The sequence below is a fragment of the Bos grunniens genome, chromosome 9, assembly GCF_055505025.1.
Source record: "Bos grunniens cultivar Pamir isolate PY7600 chromosome 9, Bosgru_T2T1.0, whole genome shotgun sequence".
NCBI lineage: Eukaryota > Metazoa > Chordata > Mammalia > Artiodactyla > Bovidae > Bos > Bos grunniens.
In genome coordinates this window covers 36191371-36217222 of record NC_141173.1, presented here as the reverse complement: position 1 = coordinate 36217222, position 25852 = coordinate 36191371, and the positions used below count along the sequence as shown (strand labels likewise).

At 35.8% G+C, this 25852-nt stretch overlaps 2 protein-coding genes across 5 annotated transcripts in view; one reads left to right on the top strand and one right to left on the bottom strand.

The window, feature by feature from the left end:
• The window catches only part of LOC147365801 (uncharacterized), an 856584-nt gene that overhangs the window by 780184 nt on the left and 50548 nt on the right, over positions 1-25852 (top strand). The window lies entirely within an intron of this gene.
• The window catches only part of LOC147365799 (uncharacterized), a 571237-nt gene continuing 552689 nt past the window's right edge, over positions 7305-25852 (bottom strand). Inside the window, exons 4-5 of the transcript XR_015132761.1 lie at positions 11811-12074; positions 7305-7643 (exon numbers count right to left, since the gene is read on the bottom strand). The gene's annotated coding sequence lies outside the window, so the exon portion shown is untranslated. The remainder of the gene's footprint in view (positions 7644-11810; positions 12075-25852) is intronic.

Genomic DNA, 25852 nt, shown 5'->3' with positions numbered 1-25852 from the left:
GATCTTCTTATCTTGTAATATCACTTTCTTTACCAACTCTTATTCTACACATTAACAGCACATGAGGTAACTATGCCCAGCATAGAAACTTGCAAATATAATTTTGATAGGATACTTTTAGATGTGAGTTTAATATGACTGGTTTATACTTTACTCTAGTTCCCTGGTGGCTCAGATGGTAAAGCATCTGTTTACAATGCAGGAGACCTGGGTTCAATCCCTGGGTGGGGAAGATCTCCTGGAGAAAGAAATGGCAACCCACTCCAGTATTCTTGCCTGGAAAATCCCATGGACGGAGGAGCCTGATAGGCTACAGTCTGTGGGGTTGCAAAGAGTCGGACACAACTGAGCGACTTCACTTCACTAGTTCCTAGCTCATGCTTTTAGCTTAGACACAATTTCATGTTTATTATTTAAAACCACCATAGAATTCTCAAAGATATGCAATGTTGTCCATTCTGAAGATAAAAACTTTTATCCTATGATAGCATCAAAGAAAAGGTGATATAAAAGTTGGGTTTTAAACCCCTTAAGCTGATAATGACACATAAAAAAATTTGTGTATATGGAAAAACAAGGTCTTTTCTAAGAGGCCAATCTTCTGTGCTAGAAATAAAAATAACAGGTTATAAAGCAGCAAAGCATGGGGATATTCCTATAAGTATATAGTAACAAATTGTAAAATTGCTTTTGCTAGACAACTTAATTGCTTAACTTCTTTCTAAAATGTGCAAATCAAGTTTTTGTGTCTATAAACTCAATGTCAACATGAAAAAATATACATACCCAGCTCCAATATGAAGATTAAGCAGAATGGGTACTGGGGACAGCTATCAATAGAAGCCTGGAAGATATGATTTATGGAGAGTCCTTTTCTTTTTAATAAATTTTGTACTTTTTTAAAGTGGTAATTTAAATTAATTGCATATTGCCTGTTGGTCACAACTACTTAAGCATTAGTCATCTATTGCTTACATAATAGTATTAGCTATTTATTTGTAAATAGTGATTCTGATGTATTTTAAAAGAATATAAAATAATTCTATTGCATCTCTTTTAAACATTTGCCTAAATGTATTTTTCTCAAAACTAATATCCACAGCTTATAAGTAATTTTTTTAAACAAAGGTAGATGTCAAATGATTTAATGCATACTAAATTAATATAGTTCAAAATAATATTTAGATTTAAAATACTCATGTCTTTTATGTTCCAGTCATGTACATTGACTTCTCAGTTGTGATATGCAGTGCAATTATAGTACATGGATTTATTTGTTTATATCTTTTTTCAGAGAAGAGTTAAAGTTGTGTGCATAAATACCTAAAATACAATATGTTAAGATAAAATATAAACCAGATGAATGAAGTTAAGGAAAAGAAAAAGTTAAAGAAGGTAGATGATGATAAAGTCAAAAGTGAGATTAATATAAAACTTTGGTCAATAAACTTACCAAATATGGGGAAAAATATACTTCTTTGCCATCAAGCAGTCAGACAAAGGTCAAATCACAAATCTTATCACTTGTAATAAAAAATAAATTAGGTTTACAGGATGATCCTAACTATTCCACGTGCTGAAGCTAGTGAAAGCGTCCTGTGAGTTTTCAAAAACAGGGTAGTTTATAAAACTTGTTCCTCACCACCATGCTCGCAGCGAACACAGCTATTAGATTTTTTAAATTAATTAATTTATTTTAATTGGAGGCTAATTACTTTACAATATTGTAGTGGTTTTGCCACATATTCACATGAATCAACCATGGGTGTACATATTTCCCCCGTCCTGAACCCCCCTCGCACCTCCTCCCCATCCCATCCCTCAGGGTCATCCCAGTGCACCAGCCCTGAGCACCCTGTCTCATGCATCGAACCTGGACTGGCGATCTATTTCACATATGGTAATATGCATGTTTCAATGCTATTCTCTCAAATCATCCCACCCTCGCTTTCTTCCACAGAGTCCAAAAGTCTGTTTTTTACATCTGTGTCTCTTTTGCTGTCGGTCATTGCTACCATCTTTCTAAATTCCATGTATATGTGTTAATATACTGTATTGGTGGGGGTTTTTTTTCTGACTTACTTCACTCTGTATAATAGGCTCCAGTTTCATCCACCTCATTAGAACTGATTCAAATGCATTCTTTTTAATAGCTGAGTAATATTTTTTAAAGGGACTTTTGGATAATATCCTTCCAGGAAGTCTGAAAGCATAGTGAGAGCAATCAAAATGATATAGCCCAATTTCTGGAGCAGGGTAAGATGAAGAAAGTATACTCTCTTTCCCATGAGTTAAAGCTGAAAACCCTGACTGGAAATATTCAGTTGATACAGACAGATGATCTCCAAGATAAACACCCTCTTTCAGGTCAGAGAAGTTGGAAGGGCCACCTCTGTATATGAGTGGGAGGAAATTGCTTTCTTCCTCTTTTTGTACTCTCAGCACTGCCCCCTAGGAAGCAGCACTCTTGGGTCAGGAGGGCAACAGCAATGATGATGGTCGTGGCAGCAGAAATGGCAGTCACCTAAAATATTGATAATAAAATATCTTCATTTCTGACAAAAGAAGGCCAAAATATATAGAAGGAATCTTCATTACTTATTCTCTTTTTTTTTTCTCTTATTTTCCTCAAAACACACCTAATCACAGAAAGCTTGAAATAGCACAGGAGACAAAACCTTCAGCTTTCTAGCCAAAGCACCAAAATCAGTCCCTGGAAACTAAAATAGCTAAGAGAATTACAGAGAGAAGAGAGCTGGATAAAGAGATCATTTAAAACCATGTTTAAAGTCCTGGACTCATTTCCGATCTGTGGAAGTAAAGAAATGATCCAAAACAACAGAGAATGAAAATATAGTATAGATGTCTACCTAGGTACCATTTTGACTCCTAGGAATTAGACACACAGAATGGATGAAAATAGCACACTTCAAGATAATGAAAGCAAAGCTGTGATTGGAATCACAGGCCATATAGAACCTGGACACTTCCGGCATATAGCTAACTGCTCAAAGAGAAAGCACACATTCATAGATTTCAACAATACTGAGTCAAAGCATAGCATTCAAAGTTCCTGAGATGTAAGATGAAATTATTCAACATAACAAAGAGCAAACAATATCAAAAATTCTGAAGAAAACAATATAATCAATAGAGAGCAACCATAAATAATTCAATTGGAGAAGAAAATGGCAACCCACTCCAGTATTCTTGCCTGGAAAATCCCATGGCCAGAGGAGCCTGGTGGGCTACAGTCCAGAGGTTGCAGACAGTCTGACATGACTGAGTGACTAAACCACCACCACCATAATTAACAATACAGAATTCCTTCAAGAATTCAAGTAGATAAAGACCAAAAATATCAAGGTAGTCATTGATGACATTGTTGATAGCTGCAACTGAAGTGTGTTTACTTCCCTGCAACGTAAGAGGCAGTAGTCAGTAGGAAGGAGGAGATTTACATTTATAGATTCAGATTCATAGAAATGTGTCCAGACTGTATGAAGGGCCCAATATATTGGTGATTATAATTAACTTATATTTTTCAAATCTACTCTGTTATTTTTAGTAGTGATTACCTTCCTAAAGATTGTTGAGCTTATATAGCTCCTGAAAGAAGAAATTTCTTCTTTCAAGTGAGGGACAAAATATCTTTCGTAGTGATATGAACATATCAAGCATTCAGTATTCTTTTTCCAAAGAGCAGAGGTTAGAAATGGTCACCTCATTGGAGGAAGTCAGTAAACAGATGAGTTATTGCTGGCAGTGTTTATCTTTTTTAAATTATTTTTAATTCCTAGGGGAGGGAAATGCACTGATTGTTCACACATGGGCCATGATTCCTTGGCCTGATTCGCAATTTTATGGGAGATCAAGGGAGGAATGCATAATTTTATAAATCAAAACTAGTTTACTTCATCACATAAAAGAATGCCAGTGCAAAAGTTGGCAATGTTCTTTAGCACTAAAATGGTAATATCTGGGCATATATTAGAAGTAGCAACATGAAAGCAGCATTCACATCTTCACATCCTGAAATTAGATAGCAGCCTCAACTGAGAAGGGCTTCCCTGGTGGCTCAGATAGTAAAGAATCTGCCTGCAATGAGGGAGATCCAGCTTCAATCCAGCTTCCCCTGGGTTGGGAAGACCCTGGAGAAGGAAATGGCAACCCACTCCAGTACTCTTGCCTGGAGGATCCCATGGACAGAGGAGCCTGGCGGGCTACAGTTCATGAGGTCGCAAAGAGTCAGACAACTGGGCAACTACTTCACTTCATGTGAGCAGAGAAACTAGTCATGGCCAAGATTTTTCGTTGCTGATATAGAGTATCAAGAAGCAGTTGTTTTAAAGTACCCATCTATGCTTTCCAATCTCCACTTTCCTATATATCATAAGATTTGTAGTTTCTAATAAAACTCAGAAAACCACTTTCAACTTCCAATATAAAAAGATGGCAGGGATTCTTCACAAATTTTATGTACTCTGATAAAATAAATATTAGAAATAATGCTTTGTTTAGATATATTATATTGTTTTCAATATATTCTGAACTTTTATTACTTATTTCTCAATTTGTTTGATTTTGAAACAGTTTGTTCTGTAATGTAAACATTTTAGCTTATATAATCTTACAAAAAGGAAGCAGAATGTTATGGTTACACCTCTGATTATAGTCCTTGCAAGTAGATATTTTTCTTGAGTTGCTAACTAGTTATTAAAGGTAAGTTACATATTTTTGTTATGCTCTACTTAAGTCAGATGTTCAGGGAAGAGAATGGTGGTGGTTTAGAGCAAACTTCATAAACAAACTAGCATTTCCATGCAAAGAATATTTACTTTAATTATTTTGAAACTAAAACACCTAGTTTTCTTTTTCAAAATTGGTACCAGCTTTATTTCTCAGAATGTTCATTGCTACTAGTTAGCTTTGTTGTGTGATAAGCCCTTCGTCCCCTATCTCAGAGGTTTATAACATCCACTTTGTAGAAGCAGCCTTTATGGGACATGCATATCTCCATGGTAGAGAAGAGCAGGGGCTGAAGCAAACCATGCAATAATACTTGAAGGTTCTGTTCAGACATGGCATGTGTCATACTGGCTCCCTTCCCAAAGTAAGTCAGGCAAGTCCGATTGCAATGAGGCAGGAATGGTTATTCTTTTCACAGGAAAAAAGTAAATCACATGGCAATGGGCAGGAATGTATAATCTCACTGAGGAGGGGGAGTGAACACTGTAAGAAATAGTACAATCAAGTTCAGAATTGATGTTAAATATCATAATATATTGTACTTTTAATTATGTAGTGTCTTCCAATGAAAATATATTTAATGAAATATTTAATTAGTTCATTATCACATTCATACATTTGTATATTTAAAGAGAGAAGCCAACATTTTAAAACTTTGAATTATAAATATCAAGGAGGATTGAGGCATGAACATCTGTTAAATAATCTCTACTCAAGCACAACAGAGAATGAAAACATTATTTTCATAAAAAATTGAGAAAAAATAGGTTTCAAAGATAGAATGTGAATATTCACCAATTTTGAGTTAAATTAGAACAACAATCATATCTCACTGAAACTATGATATATTATGTTGTAAATTTCAATAATTAATTTATTTGACCATTTTACTCAGGAAAAAAAAAGAAATGCTAATAACTATTTCATGTTGACTAATTATAGGAAGGATGCAATCTCCAGAAGTATGCAGGGACCTAGGTGGTGTAGTGGTAAAGAATCTGCCTGCCAAAGTAGGAGATGCAAGAGTTTTGGGTTCGATTCCTGGTTTGGGAAGACCCCCTGGAGAAGAAAATGGCAACCCATTCCAGTATTCTTACCTGGAAAATTCTGTGGACAGAAGAGCCTGGTGGGCTACAGTCCACCGGGTTGCAGAGTCAGACAGAACTGACCACGCTTGCATGCACACGTGCGCACACACACACACACACACACACACACACACACTACAGGTATACCCTAAAGAAGTATCTGGTAAATGTTTAATTTTGTTTGAATTTTCAACATCTGATGATTTTATGTTTAGTAAACAAATGGGGGCCTAATCTGTTATTTATCAAGTATTTTTTTTAAAGGCCTGTTGCCATTTCCTTCTCCAATGCATGAAAGTGAAAAAATAAAGTGAAGTCGCTCAGTCGTGTCCGACTCCTAGCGACCCCGTGGACTGCAGCCCATGAGGCCCCTCCGTCCATGGGATTTTCCAGGCGAGAGTACTGGAGTGGGGTGCCATTGCCTTCTCCAAAGGCCTGTTTAAGTAGGTATATATTCAATAGTACTCTATATAAACTAGATATCACTTATAAATTCGCATTGAAATTTTTTAATTTAAAAAAAATGCCTATCTCTGGCCCGACAAGTATTTAGTTGAATATACCCTGTTTAAAAATCTTTCCATCTCTGACTTTTTGCGACCCCATGGATTGCAGTCCTGCCAGGATCCTCCATCCATGGGCATTCTCCAGGCAAGAATACTGGAGTGGGTACCCTGCCCTCCTCCAGGCGATCTTCCCAACCCAGGGATCGAATCCAGGTTCCCCCTCATTGTAGGCAGATCCTTTACCATCTGAGCCATCAGGGAAGCCCTGTAATATGATATATATTTCTAAAGCATTTTCAGAATAATAGACTTTAATACTAATAAAATATTGTGTGTATATGTGTCTGAGTGCATGTGTACCATCTATAATGTATGTCAAACTACGTATCTTGAATAGGTGAGAAGTAAGGTCAAGTATTTAAAAATATATGTCTGTGTTGATCTGAATGAGGAGAATATATTCATTTTTATTAAATATGTCTAAATTAAATTTTTAGTCCAGGGAGGAAATTCTGTACATACTTTTTTTTTCATACTTGTACTTCTAATTTTAGTTCAGCATAGATTCTTGGGAAAGTATTAAGTATCAAATTATTAAGTTGCTGGCTGCTATTTGGTGATAATCCTAGATTCAGAATTCAATGATGTTAAAAGAAAAGTGTAGAAACATTTTTACTTTATTGGAAATTTTAACTTCAAAGGGTTTCACTTGGTCTTAAGAAGCCATCAATGTTATTTCAAGGACACTACGAACATTTCTGAATATGAGATGTTTCAGAAGGAAAAGAAGCATATCTAATCAATTGTCTGACTATGAAAAATGCAAAGATTTCTCAATTTTTCCCATACTTAATTGGGTATTACCTACATCATTTGATATATTAATGTAATTGTATAATCATATTTAAATAAATATATATTTATTTAAAACGTAATACAGTATTTGCCTCAGACTGCAGTATTAATGGAAAATAATTAGGGTTTTATTTTTTGATAATGAATGCTTACTCAATTGTCATTACATTTTTTACATCAATAGATTTTGTTGAGGATATATTCAAATTTATATAAGGAAACAAGGGCCTCCAGGGAAGAAAGGAGGTTAAATTGGCACCCTCTATCCCACAAACTCAAGGCTACTAACCTCTGTCCTGTGGATAGAGCTGAATTCTCTCAAAGCCAGTGTCTGGCAAGAATAGTAGATTTCAAGATGGGGGAAGATGTGCCCAAAACATAATGCTAGTGAATCATGGCTTGAAGTTTCTCAGAGCAGAGAACAAAGTTTTCTCAAATGGATCATCTTGAAAGAAAGCAACATTTAAGAGGAGAGGTTAAGAGGAGAGGTGAGTGATTTTATTTTAAGAGCATCAGTTTGGGAAACAGTTCAGCTTTAAATTGATATAACTTTGACAAAGTATAAGCAAAGTATAACACTGGCAGCAGATGGTGCTACCTTTTACCTCCTACCTTACACCTCACGGGACCAATGCAGAACAGGGTGAGCTTTATTAGTTACGGAGACCATGAGCTGACTGTAAGCTTCACATCCCACCACCCTTCTTTGGATGCAACATCAAGTGGTACAGATGCTACTCTAGGGGGCACAGCAGCATCTGTGAACAAGGACCTCTTCTGACTGTTTAAGGGACCATGTCAGGCTTCTGTTGTGGATGCAAAGCTCTGAGCTGCATCATTTTGGATCAGTGAGATTGAGGTATGATTGGGAAGTTTTCAAGTAAAAGGGGGTAGCTGAGTCCCAGGTCAAGCATTAAGTTCTTAGAAGGACATGAGAAAGGACAGTGTGAACCTGGAGGGTTTCTATGACCCTGACTTTGGGGGAGCATGTTAAGAAGTTACAGGATGGGAGAGCCAACCCCCTGTCAAATTGCTCTTTCCTGTAATGCCATGAGGGCTCTATTGTTTATTAACTGGGGAGCGTGTTGTTTGTATCTCAAGATTTTAGAGGAACACTTTGATTAGAGAACAATTATTTTATTTAATTTTCAAAACAGCTTCATTATGTAGAAATTATTATCCTTATTCTATACCATGAGGAAACAAAATTTGGAGTTGTTACCCTTACCTAAGCCCATGTGGGCAGCATCAAGTACAAAGCCTGGATTTAAAACAAGGTTTATCTGACTCAAAAGTCCCTTTTCCCAGAACTTCGTTGTAAAGAAGGTCAATTTTATTAAACATTCTTCTAACATTGAAGTGTAAACTTTGATCAGTAGAGTGACTTGCTTCATAGTCCATACCTTAATAAGCAGTGAGGCCAAAGCAAGAACACACAGGTCTTCCCATAGATAACATTACATACCATTGGTTCTTTAAGTCAGTTGTTTCCTGTTTACTCAAAGAAAAAGGACCTCAGGAATATACTGCATTCTTCATTTAAGATTATTTGCCTCCTAACCTTAATATTCTTGAAATCCAAAGGTTTCCTGAGAATGAATGCTGAGACCTATTTTTACTGTCAAAAATTTATCACCAAGTTTATCTTTTAGACTAATGGAAAAAGAAAAATCTTTTGGCCAACAATAAACATCCATATTTGACCCAAAGTTCAGTTCTACAGGATGCTGAAGGTATAACTTTTTCACATACTCATCAATATTTTCTTATATTCTTGAAGCATAGAAAGGGAATCATTAATCTTGTTGGGCTTGTGACAATTTTTCTTCAAATCCTTTAGATAGTGTAGAGTTTATCAAAAGATTGTAGTTGAATTAGCAAAACACTCATATTAACTGATTTGGCTTAATACTAACCTTTATTTATGAAAATCAAAATTTTATAAAAAATAGATCAGGAACCTGGCAAAAATTTTTAGACTTTGAAATGTTTACAGGTTTACATTTTTGAAATGTAAGATTAATACCTATGGGTAAAATGCTTTTAATCCTAATGCTTTGAAGGACTTTTTAAAAAGACTTAATTGAGTTTCAAGCTATGAGCTGTATTTATACTTGATATGGTATCAGTGCATGTATTTTCTTTAATTTTCTTGAATGACCAGTATTACCAATAGAAAGTCTTTTAAATAATTTTTTATCAGAGGAATGAAATCAAATATGAAGAAATTTCTTAGGACACTTTTTGTGTTGCTAATGTATGGATTTCAATTAGAAATTATTCCTTTTACAAGTTGACATCTATTTTTTAATCACTTCACCAACTGCAATTTGTGATAAATTAATTTCAAGAAAGAACTTCTCTGGCTGGCAGTCGAAAGTTAAATAAGGTCAAAGCATATTGTTCTGACAAAATTTTTATCAGCGTCTGTACAGTAAGATCTAACTTGCTTTGACAAAATAAGACCTCAAAATCACAGCAGAGAGTAGCCAGTTTAGGGGAATCAGCTAATGTACTCTGTCCTTTCAGTAAACATTAATTAAGATTTACTTAAAAGTGAGATTTAGTGCTGTCTTCACAAAGCGCATAATCTAATGAGAAGGCAAACATATGTAAAGATGATTACAAAATAAAGTAGAAGTCATTGGTGACCAGCAAATCAAGGTGTGCCTGTGTGCTAAGGAAATGGACCTTTACGGGAGGCATTAGAATTTTTTTCTTCTAATCAGGAAATTTTGGGAGGATGTTTTAAGAGTAACAAAACTGAAGGACATAAGTCAAGGGGATAACCATGGAAGTTGTTTCTGTCCAAATGAAGATCTCACCCAGGGCAATGATACAGGGCTAATAGAATGTGATATGCTTTGAGATACTTTGAAGGATAGATCAGCAGATTTGGAAATAGAATATATAACAAAAGGGAAAAGAGTATGCAGTTAACAATTATTCTGCTTTTTTTTTTTTTTTTTGAATCTTTATTGAAGTAGGGCTACCTTTCATACAATGTTGGGAGATTAAGTATACAGTTTGATGAGTTTTAAGAGCATATACAGTTGTATAACATACACTCTAATTGAGACATAGAACATCCCTATCTCCCAAGAAAGTTTCCTTCTACCCCTTTCTGGCTGTCCCACACCTTCCATAAGAAATGGCTATTCTGATTTCTGTATCTTTGATCTTTAACTTGTGTGTGTGTCTAGCCTCTTTTTCTCAGTGTGTTTTTGAGATTAATTCCTGTTGCTGAGTGTTCAAGTAGTTCATTACTGATTTTTAATTTCTGAGTAGTCTTCTGCTATATAGATAAACTACATTTGTATATCCATTATTCTGTCAATGGGCATGTTAGGCCACTATATGGTTTTTTGCTCTTTCTTTTGAGATTTACTCTTTGATTCATGGATTATTTAGAAGTTATATGTTTTAGTCTCTAAATCTTCAGTGATTCTCTTATGTTAGTCATGTTGAATTCAAATGTGTCCCATTGTTTGATCAGAGAACAAACTCTGTATGATTTCATTTCTTTTAAAGTTCTCAAGCTTTGGCCTATGGCTCAGGATATAGTCTTAGAATTTGTTCTGTGAACTATTGGGGGAAAAAAATGTGTGTTCTGATGTTGTTGAGTGGACTATTCTAAAGATGATTGAATCATTTTGTTAATGATTTTGAAGTCTTCTAAATCCTTGCTCATTGCCTGCCAGTTGTTTTATCACTTGTTGAGAGAGGAGTATTGATGTTGCCAATGTAATTGTGAACCTGTCTATTTCTCTTCAGGTCTATTACTTTTTTAATATTAAAAAAAATTGTAGTAAAGTTGTATTACATTTTGCTTCATATATTGTACCTCTGTTCATTGCAAACATATTTAGGATTGCTATGTGTTCTTGGTAAATTTGCCTTTTTGTTATGTAATATCCCTTTCTATCTCTGGTAACTTCATTTGCTCTAAAGACTATTTTATCTAGTATAACACTCTTGCTTTCTCTTGACTAATACTTGTTTTATATATATATATACACACATATATACACACACACATATGCTTAATATACATATATTGTATATATTAAACAAATATATAAGTGTGTGTATATATATATATATTTCCATCCTTCTTTTTCAGCCAATGTAATTATATTTGAAGTGAGTTTCTTGTGGACAGCATATAGTTTATCATTCTTTATTTTACCAATCTCTGTCTTTATTATATCTCAGCCATTTGCATTTAATGTAATTACTGAGCTTTAAGGGTTTAATTTTACCATGTTATTTTTTGTTTTGTTTATTCTGCCTCTCTGTGGATTACTTCAGGTTTTTTAAAGAATTCCATTGTGGTTATGCATTTGGTTTCTCTGCACAGATTTTATAGTGGTTAGTTATTACATTACATACACACAACTTAGTATACAGGTATTTATCAGTTCAAGTGAAGTGTAGAAAGCTTACAACCCTTTATATCTTTTTATCCTCAAGCATTTTTAATATAATTATTTTAAATATTTCTTTACATATATTTAGAACCACTTTAGAAAGTGTTATAATTTTTGCTCCAACTATCAAAAATAATTTAGAAAACTCAAGAGGAGAAAGCAAGGTAATTTTATTTACTCACTTTTTTGCTTACTGTCTGCTTCCTTTCTTGTAATGTTCCAAAGTTTATTCTTTGGTTGTTTCCTTTCTGTTTCAAGAACTTCACTTGGCTCTTCTTTTAGGGTAGGTCTTCTGGTGACAAATTCACTGCATTTTCTTTACTTGAGAATGCTCAGATTATCCCTTCAATTATGAAGAATATTTTCACTGTGTGTAGGATTCTGGGTTGACAGCACTTTCCTTTCAGCACTTGGGTTGTTAGTGTCTTCAACTCCATGTCTGGGATCTAAGAGACATAAAAGAAAACCCAGGAGAATTCACCACCATGTCCCTAGACAGCCTCTCTTCCCTCTGCCTTTCAGAATCTTATGTTTCATCTACATGTACTGGCCAAAGGTTTTAGTTTTACTTAGCTTTCCTGAAGCAGACATTCTAGTTTGTATCTTTCATATTGTATTCTAAGATTTCCACATTTATTCTTCAGTTACTTATATCTTTTCCTGCATATTTGAGAACATTTTTATAATGGCTATTTAAAGTCTCTGTCTATTAATCCCAATGATTAGGTCATCTGGAGGGTAACCTCTATTAATTTTTTTTGATTGTGTCATATTATTTGTTTCTTTGTATTTCCTATGTTTTGCTTTAAAAACAACTGTACAGGATGTTTTATTTGAAGACTAACAATGAGACAGGTATAGAAATAATTTGTGTTCTGTTCATCAGAAAGTGTGAGTTCATGTCTATGTCTTGCACCAAGCTGGGCAGTCGAATATTCAGTTTGTCTGGGATTGAGCCCTAGCAATAGGAAGATTGACCTTGCTCTTCACCCAACCCTTACCATTCCATGCAACCACTGCTGCTGGGAGACCAGAGTCTCATTGGCCTTAATAGTGTGTTAGCCTAAGGCCAGAGTCTTATTGAGGCAAGGATTACCTTGGATGAAATAGTTTCAAGACACTGGGAAATTGGGTGAAGCTATCCATATTGTCTCTCCTTCTTTAATTCCAATTTTACTTCCCTTTCCTCAGCAAAACTGGGATGAGTATAGATAGGTGTAATACCAACCAAAATATTGTTGCATTTTAGACATACTGCGTACTTCAATCTTTCCCATCTGTCCCTGTCATCACCAATAGCTTGGCTGGTCTCCTTTAGACCCAGTGAAGTGACAGTTTTTGGCATGTCTTCTCATCCATCTGTCTGAAAGACATGAAATTTTCTCCCACTTGTGCTGTGAAGGGATTAAAGGTCTGAGAATCAATTCATAAGGATTTCTTCAAAGAAGAGAGTAAAGGTCTTCTGAGGTCTCTCACATCATTAATAGCTATTTAATTTTTTTCATGTATTATTGTTTTTCTTATGTTAAGGTGCTTGTTTGTGAACAAAGATGTTGAATTAGAGGTACCTGAGTATTTCAGGCGGAGAAACACTTCATGCGGGTAGACATGCCAATCCACTCTGAAGCCAAGCACAGGTATGGAAAGCTAGGGGAAGGTTCAGTTAGGGAGCTGAGAATAAGAATATGAATTATGGAATATTTTTAAAATTCCCATTTTTACAGGAGGCACTCTGCAGTATTACCAACATGACTATATACTTACACTTTTTTATGCTTTTGATAGTAGAAAATATACGATAGAAACACTGCATCTATTTGAAAACACCTATAAATTTTACTTTCATAAAGATATCCTTTCACCACTTGTGTCCTCCTGTCTAAGGCTCATACATCTATTCATTAGATGTGTCATTGATTTTTTTCCTTTACTACCCAGGCTCCATCAATTCCCTCACTATTATTTTTAAAATCCCCTTATTTTCTGGTTATTTCCCATAATCCTTCAAATGTATTCAAATCTCTCCACATTAAAAACAAACAGATAAAAACATTATGAAAATGTTTCCTTTTTCATCATGACTAAATTCCTAGTCAGGCTAACTTTTAAATATATAAAAACAAAACCCTGGGCAAAATTTATAAAGAACAATCTGAAGACAGTGGAGAATAAATGAAATTAGGGTGATATTATGGAGACATTAACATTAAGAGAAGAAGAGCATGGAGTAAGTTTCTTTTATAACATCAGATCTGAGATCTGCCAGATGGCTACAAAAGGGTAACTGGAACTCAGAAACATATATTTTACTATCATGGAGAATTAGAGGATAGACTTCACTGAAAACTCAGATACTAGAAATTGAGGTGGGACTCTCTTAAAAGAGAGAGCCTGTGAGAGGGAACCCAAATTCTGTGTACAAATGGCTAAATCCCAAAGATCAAAATTACATGGATAGAAATGACAACATGGATAACCACTGACTTCTCAGAAGGAGTGAAGGGCTGAAGACTCTGAGACATCCTGGCAGTGCTGGAAAATAACAACAGCAATACATGTTCCACCATCCACTCTCTGCCCAGACAAAATAACCTTTAAGCAACAGTAAAACAAAAATATTTCAGATTAAAAAACTAAGAATTTCTCACCAAAGGCCTGCATTACTTCTATTCCTTAAAACGTGAACCCTCAAGAATGAATGAATGTTTTACACAATAGGTAAAGTGCCCAGGTTCATTACTTGGGAGTAATGAAAGACGCGGAATGTCGGGAGTGCCCTTAGATCTAGTCATTACTCTCTTAGGTATTAGCCAAGAGAAATGAAAGCATATTGCACAAAAACATTTGTATCTGAATATTCATAGCATCTATATTTGTAATAGTTCCATATTGAAAAAAAATTCAAATATCCATCAACAGGTTAAAACGTAAACAAACTATGTCCTATTCAGAAAATGGAATGCTATTTAGCAAAGGGAATCACATATTAATGCATACAGCAACATAAGTGAATTTGAAAATAATTTTGCTAAGTCAATAAGTCAGTCAAAAAGAGAACATAGATTCTATTCTATTTATGGAAAATTCTAGACAGTACAAACTAATCTATACTAGTAGAAAGCTGAAAAGTGATTTCTAGAAGAGAATAGAGACCGAGGAAAAGGATGAATTATAAAGGAGCAAATGAAAACTCTGGGGGATGGTGGATTTGCTCATTACTTTGATTATATTTTCACAGGTGTATACATATGCCAAACACATTGCATTGTATACTTTAAATATATCCTATTTATTATATATCAATAATAGTTCAATCGAGGTGTAAATTTTTTAAGTTAATGATGAATATCAATTCCTAGACTAACCCCCAAAAAACAATGCAGAGTCAATTACTCTATCTGATCAAATGGAAAATAACAATAGGGCTGTTAGTACATGACATCTTTCAGTTTCTCTGTCTATACAGTTACCTAACCAAAGGTCTTCAGTCTTGTTATTCCAGTCTCAAGACTATTGTTGCTTACAGTTAACATGGTTTTAGGCTTTGGATTTTATTGCATATTAATTTTAGCTATTTCACCATCCCTAAGATTATTATCGGAGAAGGCAATGGCACCCCACTCCAGTACTCTTGCCTGGAAATTCCCATGGATGGAGGAGCCTGGTGGGCTGCAGTCCATGGGGTCGCTAAGAGTCGGACACGACTGAGCGACTTCACTTTCACTTTTCACTTTCATGCATTGGAGAAGGAAATGGCAACCCACTCCAGTGTTCTTGCCTGGAGAATCCCAGGGACAGGGGAGCCTAGTGGGCTACCGTCTATCGGGTCGCGCAGAGTCGGACACGACTGAAGTGACTTAGCAGCAGCAGCAGAAGTCATTAAACACTTAATCTTATCCTAAAATGTAAAATGATTTCCTCACTTCATCTTTTGCCAAGTAATGTATCTTTACAATGATTTTCAAAGCTGAAGAAGGGTTTCAGAAAGTGAATTTTTTTATTACTGTGGTAAAATTTTCTCTGATGTTTTGACCTCTAATTTAGGAACTCTACCTTCAGGCATCATAAATCTTCATCAGCATGGCCTTCAGAAAACTGAACCTCCTTTGCTGCTTTCATATGACATATGAAATAAAAGTTTCCTTTCAGTGACAACCATATAGAAATGGGGAATACTTTTAACCCTTTATGAAAGTCACTCAGTCATGTCTGATTCTTTGCAACCCCATGCACTATACTAAGTCCATAGAATTCTCCAGGATAGAATACTGGAGTAGGTAGCCTTTCCCTTCTCTAGGGGATCTTCCCAACCCATGGATCAAACCCAGGTCTCCCACATTGCAGCCAGATTCTTTACCAACTGAGCCACTAACTCTTTGAATGTGCTCTATTTCATTGTTCAACAAAATAAAATGAAATATATAAGAAGGTATTGGATTATAAAATACATTTTCAGATTTTAGCAATTTAGAATTGAAAAAAATCTTGAGTCTTCAAATAATAATTATTAAACATCAGCCATTTCTCAATAACAATTGGTAGAATTGTAATAAAAGAAAAAATTGACCAAAGTATAAGTACTATCTCGTAATGTCCAAGAAATATGGATTAAGAAGCAACCAAAAAGAGTCTGACTGAATCATATTAATTATTATGAAGCCAAGTTAGTGAAATGTATAAATGTGTAATCAAAAAGTTTAGGTTAGAAATTCAGCTCTAAAACTTTTCATGTATGTGGATTTTAGAAATGAATTAATATCTCTAATCTTTAGTTTGCAAGCTAGAAATGTATTATCTACTTTATGGTGATATTTAAATTAGAAAGATTCATTTTGATATTTGGCAAAACTAATACGATTATGTAAAGTTTAAAAATAAAGTAAAATTTAAAAAAAAAGTTAATGCTGTAATAGATTGTACAGAATAAATATGTAAGATCCTGTTACTATTGTCTCCAAGTTCTTTAGAGAGAACACTTCTTTCATGTTTATGCTATATTTAATAAGCTTTTGTATATTTTTTAACTGTTTGCTTTATCTCATTTACTCTATAAACTCTAGGTGTTAATTCATGTATTTTTAAAATCCAACATGATGCTTAACAAGCACACAGAAGGAGCTTAAATGATTTACATGCCTTGACAGCCACATAAATATACCTACTGAACTATTACTTCTTGCTAAACTGCTTCAGTCATATCCAACTCTTTGTGACCATACTGTGGACTGTATCCCACCAGACTCCTTTGTCCGTGGGATTCTCCAGGCACAAATACTGGAGAGGGTTGACATTTCTTCCTCCAGGGGATCTTTCAGACCCAGGGATCAAACCTGCGTCTTTCACGTCTTCTGCACTGGCAAGTAGGTTCTTCACCACTAGAGCCACCTGGGAAGCCCTGAATGTACATAAACTTAGAATGTAAGAAAATGTGTTCTTGTCTCTCTCTGACTATAAATACTTCATTTCTAAGCTAAAAAAAGAAACAAAAGGAAAGAGGTTAAAATTCTACAAATACTCTTCTATTACCTCTTTGTCATAGACAGCCTTATGATTATACTCTAGTTACTTTTCACTGATTGTATAATAGATTCCAAGACCAATGTTACTAATTTCATGTGTTATATCATTGAGTCCTCATAACAAGACAGGGGTAATCATGATGATTCTCAAAGATGAGGAAACAGAGGGCTAAGAGAGGTTAACTTGTTTATTTTACCCACCACTACAACAAAATAGAGTCGTAATAAGGCAATGATTCATATCTAAACATGATTAGCATACATGTTCACAAGTTACAGAGTAATTCAGAATTGTTTACTCAATAATTTTCAATCTGTTAAATCAGAAGCTCTAGAAGTAACAAGAGAGGGTCACTTGATCGGCCTTCCAGCCACACTTAGATTTCTAAAACTCAACAAGCCAGTTGAATACCTATCTTCATAGCCAAATAGGAAATCTGCTAAAATATGGCACCCATAAATGGTGAAAGTACATGTCTATAGTATCATAAAGTTTTCACCCAAAGATGTAGATGAAGATAATGTTACTATAATGCAAAGTCAGTTTCAGCACTCTCTTCCCCAGTATCTTGAATAGTGAGGATGAGCTTGAAGACAATAGAATATAATTTATAAAATGTCAATCAAGGAAGCTATGTTTGTATAAAAGGTTGCTCAGAAAGAAGCTATAAACTTGTAAAATGTTGAGCCCCGGAGTTGGGGTGAAGTGAGGAAATGAGTAAAGACTTATTTTAAAGAAGAAATATAAATTATTTAAGTAAACATGACTTAAAAATGAGTCTATTATTTCTATTTGCTTTTTGAATAGTTTTCTTGACTACTGGGATGGATTCCAGGAAAGTGGTGGCATCTTGAGGACACATATGACTCACACACCCTCACTGTGGAAAGAAATCCCCTCTTCTGGGATTGGAAGCCTGAGATGAGACCAAGACAGAAACTTTGAAGAAATTGGCAGTTCAAGTGCAAATGGAATCAGTTTGAAGAGGAAAACAAAATTCTGGCACACAGGATATTTCTCACAAGTAAGACCAGACCTTGCAAGATGGAAGGCAGAGTACTAGTCCACTGTTTTGAATCCTCCCAAGAGGAGGTGAAGGAATGGAGACTAATGAGGTCTTGAAACCTATAGAGAAACCTCCATTCAAATGAGTTAGTAGAATTTAAGAATTTTGCGGTATCAAGGAACAAAGTTCAGGAAACGACAACAACCCTAAAAGATTGTGGCAGGCACAGTTGTCAAGCAAAAAAACTACACAAAATAATATCTAACAGGAAAGAAAGCTATTTTATTCAAAGCTATTGCAAAAGGGGTAAAGAAGCCAGTCTGAACTCCTACTGATAGAAAATGTAGGAGAAGTTTTAAGAGCTGGGATGGGAGACCTGAGGCCATGTGTATTTGTTCACTGGCCTTACCCACAGGAAAAGCAAACTTTTGCATATTTCCATGAGAAGAGGTCATTTTACAACTTAGAGCAAGGCATCCATGAAGTTAGGCTCCTACCCTCCCACAGAGACAGGAAAATGCGATATCTTCCATAATGAATACATTTCAGAGAAGTGGGTCCCAGGTACAGGAAGATATTCCTTGGTTTCAGGATGGGGAACACATGTATACCTGTGGCGGATTCATTTTGATATTTGGCAAAACTAATACAATTATGTAAAGTTTAAAAATAAAATAAAATTTAAAAAAATAAATAAAACCGGCAGGAGACTACTAAAAAGATTTGTATCTCAAAGAGCAATGAAATAATTACAATTGCAAGTTTTCTAAAGGAAATGTTATTTTTTAGAAAAGGCCTACCATCAAGAAGCAGTGTGGCTAAAGTTTAGTCAAACTGAGGGAAACATTAAAGCCCATCTTTGTCACAGGTTAAGGAAAGAGAAAAAATAAATAAAACATGATATAAAAGCAAGAATCCCACTTTAGGCTAATATGTTAGGTTTTCTCTTCTGCATTTTTTCCCCCTCAAATTTTTTTTTCAGTATTCAGTCCTAGGATCACTTTTTTTTTTTTCCTTTATGCAAAGGAAAAAATCCGTCTATATTCCTAGATGGATATAATCAGCTCCGTGACTTTAATTATTGTTTATACATTGAGACTATCCAAATGACAGTATTTATACTTCCAAAGGAAAACATTCTTGTTCCAAACATCTAAATTGAGTGTAGTTGTCTTTTGCTAGTGTTTGTTGGGGAAAAAACAAAAGAAAAAAACTGGAAAAAAGAAATGTAAAGGGTAGTCAGGCAAAAAACAAATGAAAACATAAATTAAAATAACAAAGAAACCAAGGGTTGCATTAAACTAACTGCTGTAAGTACAATTAAGTAGAGTATTCAGGTATCAATGTTCCTAAAAAAGAGGTTTATTATAAAAAATAATTTGAAGATAGCAAGCTAGATAGATATTTCCAGATTATTTCTAACAAAACTGGATAGAAAGAGACTAGGTAAAGAAAGAAATAGTTGTCTACCTAAACTGTAGGATGTGCAATCTTTTAGCTAGATTGCCTTAAAAAAAAGTGTTTACAAAATTTATATGTATTGCATGCCAGCACAAGTCAAAATTAGATTTTATCATGTAATAAAATATTTATATTTTTGGTATATTTAATTCTAATTAATTATTTCTTACATTTCATTTAAATGATAAGTCTTCCAAGAAGTCTTATATGGGTATTCTTTATATCTTTACAGGGTGAATTAAAAGCAGGATACCAACTCTGCCACTTTAAAATTTCATAAAAAATTCTAATGTCATGTACCACAAAAACTATGATTAATCATCTACATCCAAATACAATAGAGTAATAAAAGAAGGAAATTCAGAGAAAAAAGAAATACTCAAATCATATTTTTATTCTTACTAATTAAATGTTAAAACAGCAAATTTTACAAAACCACTTTAAGACAACTCCTTTTACATTTGCATTATAGTAGCTGAAATTTTAAATAAAATTTTGATTTTTAAACAACTATTTGAGACCATCAGCAATCTTCAGGAGTTGAAAAGATTCTTCCTAAGCTATGAATCTTAAGAACAAAGTTTGTTCGAGAAAAAATGCCACTAAAAATAAACATTCTTAGAGAAATATTGGTGATAAAAGAATTCGAGTTGATAGTGGGCATTTTGTCATTGTTGTAGTTAATGATGGAAACAGTATGTAGCGCCTGTAGGTTTTGAGAAAGTATTCTTTCTGGAAAGAATACTGCCTCCGTTTTGTCAGTAATGCCTAACGCGGCTCCCGACAGACTTCCTACTAGAAATTTAATTCAATGTATATTCTCTACTGTGTCACCTATACTATAACCTAGTAAGTGGAGATTTACCAAGCAATTTGTTGTTGTTGTTCTTTAAAAAATATTTCTATGTAAATAAGTGTTTTGGGTTTCTGCTGACTTCACACAAATATAAATTTAACAATTCTTTAGCCTGAGATAAATTATTGAATTTAAATTATATAACCATAGCCAAATATATTATGCTTAAATTTCAGTGCATACATAATTCACAATTAGACTTAATTGATTTTTTAAAGTAAGTGTAATCAAATATTTTTAAAATAGTAATTTTTTACAATTGAGAGAGTAGAGACTTTCATTTCTGGGAAGATGGATTAGCTATACTGTTCCTTATTTCTCCAGATAAGAACAAGAAAAATCCTGGGACATTACAGATAGAACAAACACTCTGAACAGTGAAAAAAAATGAGATAGACAAGCTATGAAACTCAGAATTCAAGTCACAGCATTAGTGGTGGATTGCCTGGATTTTTTTTTTTTTTCTTCTCATCCTATGAAGCTAATGAAACTGAAACTCAAAAATACCAAGAGCAAAAGCCAAAAAAAAGCCCCAGTGGAAGTCTGCTCTCTCTAGCCTCATGACAAGCTACCTGGTGAATCCCAGCTCTACTCCAGTCAAACACCACAAAAAAGCTCTGTGCCATCTTGTCAGTGCAATTGAGCTGGGAGCTAGGATTTCCACACTACCAGGATATAAAAAGGTAAGCCTGTCCCCTCACTGTGGTGGTGCCCAAGATCTGAGTCACAACTTTTCATCCCAGCAGGTGATAAGGAGGCCTTGCCCTAAATACAGTGTCAGTGGAGACCTCATGGAGAGCCAGGGCTTTCACCTTCACCTGAAAGTAACAAGATGCCCCTCTCCAACAGAAAGATATCAGAGAAGCAGAGATAGCAGAGAGTCTGGATTTTTACAACCAGCAAGCTGAAATGAGGCTGAGCTCTGTCCTCTTGGGGCTTCCCAGGTGGCTCAGTGGTTGAGAATCTGTCTGCCAATGCAGGAGACAAACATATGATCTCTGGTTCGGGAAGATCCCCAGGAGGAGGAAATGGCAACCCACTCCAGTATTTTTGCCTGGAAAATTTCAGAGGAGCCTGGTGGGCTACAATCTGTGGGGTCACAAAGAGTCAAACTTTACTGAGCAACTGAACATTCTGTCCTCTTGCACAAGGTATCAGTGAAGGCCAGCTGGGGATGAATTATTAGGCATTCCTTCTGCTATCAGCCAAGGAGTATCATTGGGGTTCAATGGAGATCTGAAATTACACCCCCATTCTACAGTGACAAGACACTCCCCCCAACTTCCTTTATATGTCAATCAACAGAAGGTAAACGGGGAGCCTGGACTTCTAACCCTGCCTGGCAGTAACAGGGCAGTCCTTTTTCCTTACTCTGCTGGAGTACTTTGGATGAAGTCAGCTCAAAAGGAAGGTGTAAATTACATCCAGAGACTTACAATATAATACCTAATATATCTAGGTTTCAATAGAAAATCACAGGTCATGTCAAAAGTCAGGAATCTCTCAAACTGAATAATAATAATAATAATAATAAAAGACAATAGATGCCAATGCAGAGAAAATAGAGATGCTCAAAAAATAAAGAATGAAAGAATGAACAGATAAACGATGGATGGATAAATCAATGCCAAGATAGTTTAAGCATGTGACAATTTAGATACCATCCAGACAGGCATAATTTCTGCTTCTCACTAAAGACAATGTGCAGACTTTCCCCTGAAGCATCCACTTGCCCTAAAATATTATGTTTGTGTCCTGCTGAATCCCTTGTAGCCAGGGGGAATGACTGTCAGGAAAGTAAACTATTTTTCTTTTTATCAGAAGCTGTTTTTAGGATACAAGAGAAAATGCAGAGTTTTATAGAGAGAAGTAATAGATATTTTCTTCTGGTTTTCAAGTACAGAATTTTACTCCAGATAAATTGATTGGTGTTTTGAATTCAACAGAAAATATAACAAGCTCCAAAATATGAGATGATTAATGTAGGAAAGCAACAGTGTAATTTCAGGGTTTAACAGGAAAATTTCCAGATAGTGTATAGTTTTAAAATATAGACCTATTTAGACTTCTCAAGTACAAGTTGTTGGCTGCCCACTGTGTCCAAATTCATGCTAGCCATCACTATTACTAAGTTCTCACAAGGTATCCCTGCTTGGGAACCTCCTCTTTACCTGATTCCCAAGTCTGAACTCATTTAAACAGTGGTTCTTAAACCTTAGCATGCCTTGGATAATCACTTGGGAATTTGTTAAAACACAGATCTTGGAATGCACCTCCAGAATTTCTGATTCAGTAAGTCTGGGTGAGGCAAGAATTCGCATTCTAAATATCCCTAGGATGTGATGCTACTGGTCCAAGGACTGCACTTGTAGTTTGTCTGCTTCACAGCAGCACTTGCTAAGTGTACAACTGCATTTATTCAGCCTTTCCATACCGTATCTGGGGCTTCCCAGGTGCTCAGTGTTAAACAATCTTCCTGCCAATGCTGGAAACGTAGGAGATGCAGATTCAATCCCTGGGTTGGGAAGACCTGCTGGAGGGGAAAATGGCAACCCACTCCAGTATTCTTGCCTAGAAAATTCCATGGACAGAGGAGCCTGCTGGACCAAAGAGTTGGACACAACTGAGCAACAGAGCACAGCAAATAGCACATCAGTTCAGTTCAGTTGCTCAGTCATGTCCGTCTCTTTGTAACCCCGTGAACCACAGCACACCAGGTCTCCCTGTCCAAAACCAATTCCCAGAGCCTACCCATTCTCATGGCCATTGAGTCAGCGATGCCATCCAACCATCTCATCCTCTGTCGTCCGCTTCTCCTCCTGCCCTCAATCTTTCCCAGCATCAGGGTCTTTTCCAAAGAGTCAGCTCTTCACATCAGCTGGCCAAAGTATTGGAGTTTCAGCTTCAACATCAGTACTACCAATGAATACCCAGGACTGATCTCCTTTAGGATGGACTGGTTGGATCTCCTTGCAGTCCAAGCATACCGTATCTAAAATTTTCCCCAAAAATATGATAAAAATTATTTCTGAAAATTCTGTTTGATATAACTCTCTTTATTATTATGAGAGGGACTTCCTTTTTAAAATCTGCCATGGCCCTGAAAACCAGGAAATAGAGAATCACCACACTCAAGAATTCACAGTTACAAACTGGCCACAAAAACAGCATTCCTGAACTGTCCAATATTTTTGGTGTGGTTGCTGCTGTTCTATGGGCAATGTCATATTGTATTTAGTAAAATTATATATGTTACTTAAATCTATTAATTTATTTTGTTTGTTACCAAAAAAGAAATTCTGTGAATCAAATTTTGATCATTTTATCATAATACCATTGATAGCTCACTTTTTTTCTATCCATTTATTTCAAGTAACTATTAGAGCCCAGAAGTTCTGGAGGCTACTTCACCAATATATTATGAATCACAACATGTTGATAATCATATCATTCTGGAATAAGCTATGCATAAACACTTTACCATGTTCTGTGTGTGTACTAAGTAGCTTCAGTTCAGTTCAGTCACTCAGTGGTGTCCAACTCTTTGTGACTGCAACATGCCAGGCTTCCCTGTCCATCACCAACTACTGGAGCTTAATCAAACTCATGTCCATTGAGTTGGTGATGCCATCCAACCATCTCATCCTGTCATCCCTTTCTCTGCCTGCCCCCAAACCCTCCCAGCATCAGGGTCTTTTCCAATGAGTCAGTTCTTCCCATCAGGTGGCCAAAGTATTGGAGTTTCAGCTTCAGCATCAGTCCTTCCAATGAATATTCAGGAATGATTTCCTTTAGGATAGACTGGTTGGATGTGCATGCAGTCCAAGGTACCCTTAAGAGTCTTCTCCAACACCACAGTTCAAAAGCATCAATTCTTTCATGCTCAGTTTAATTTATAGTCCAATTCTCATATCCATACATGACTACTGGAAAAGCCATAGGTTTGATTAGACAGAACTTTGTTGGCAAAGTAATGTCTCTGCTTTTTAATATGCTGTCTAGTTTGGTCATAACTTTTCTTCCAAGGTGCAACCATCTTTTAGAGATACCAAGGGAACATTTCATGCAAAGGTGGGCTTGATAAAGTACAGAAATGGTATGGACCTAACAGAAGCAGAAGATATTAAGAAGAGGTGGCAAGAATACACAGAAAAACTGTACAAAAATGATCTTCATGACCCAGATAACCACGATGGTGTGATTATTCACCTAGAGCCACACATCCTGGAATGTAAAGTCAAGTGGGCCTTAGGAAGCATCACTACAAACAAAGCTAGTAGAGGTGGAATTCCAGTTGAGCTATTTCAAATCCTGAAAGATGATCCTGTGAAAGTGCTGCACTCAATATGCCAGCAAATTTGGAAAACTCAGCAGTGGCCACAGGACTGGAAAAGTCAGTTTTCATTCAAATCCCAAAGAAAGGCAATGCCAAAGAATGCTCAAACTACCACACAATTGCACTCATCTCACAGCTAGAAAAGTAATGCTCAAAATTCTCCAAGTTAGGCTTCAACAGTATGTGAATCATGAACTTCCAGATGTTCAAGTTGGATTTGGAAAAGACAGAGGAACCAGAGATCAAATTGCCAACATCCGCTGGATGGTCGAAAAGCAAGAGAGTTCCAGAAAAACATCTATTTCTTCTTTATGGACTATGCAAAGCCTTTAATTGTGTGGATCACAACAACCTATGGAAAATTCTGAAAGAGATGGAACTACCAGACCACCTGACCTTTCTCCTGAGAAATCTATATGCAGGTCAATAAACAACAGTTAGAACTGGACATGGAACAACAGACTGGTTCCAAATCGGGAAAGGAGTACATCAAGGCTGTATATTGTCACCCTGCTTATTTAACTTATATGCAGAGTACATCATGAGAAATGCTGGGCTGGTTGAAGCACAAGCTGGAATCAAGATTGCTGGGAGAAATATCAATAACCTCAGATATGCGGATGACACCACCCTTATGGCAGACAGTGAAGAAGAACTAAAGAAGCTCTTGATGAAAGTGAAAGAGTGCAAAAGTTGGCTTAAAACTCAATATTCAGAAAACTAAGATTATGGCATCTGGTTCCATCACTTCATGGCAAATAGATGGGAAACAATGGAAATAGTGACAGACTTTATTTGGGGTGGGGGGGGCTCCAAAATCATTGGAGATGGTGACTGCAGTCATGAAATTAAAAGTATCTTTGCTGCTGCTGCCAAGTCGCATCAGTCGTGTCCGATTCTGTGCGACCGCATAGACGGCAGCCCACCAGGCTCCGCCGTCCCTGGGCCATGTCCAATTCTTTGTAACCCTATGGACTGTAATCCACCAGGCTCCTCTGTCCATGAGATCCTCCAGGCAGGAATACTAGAGTCTGTTGCCATGCCC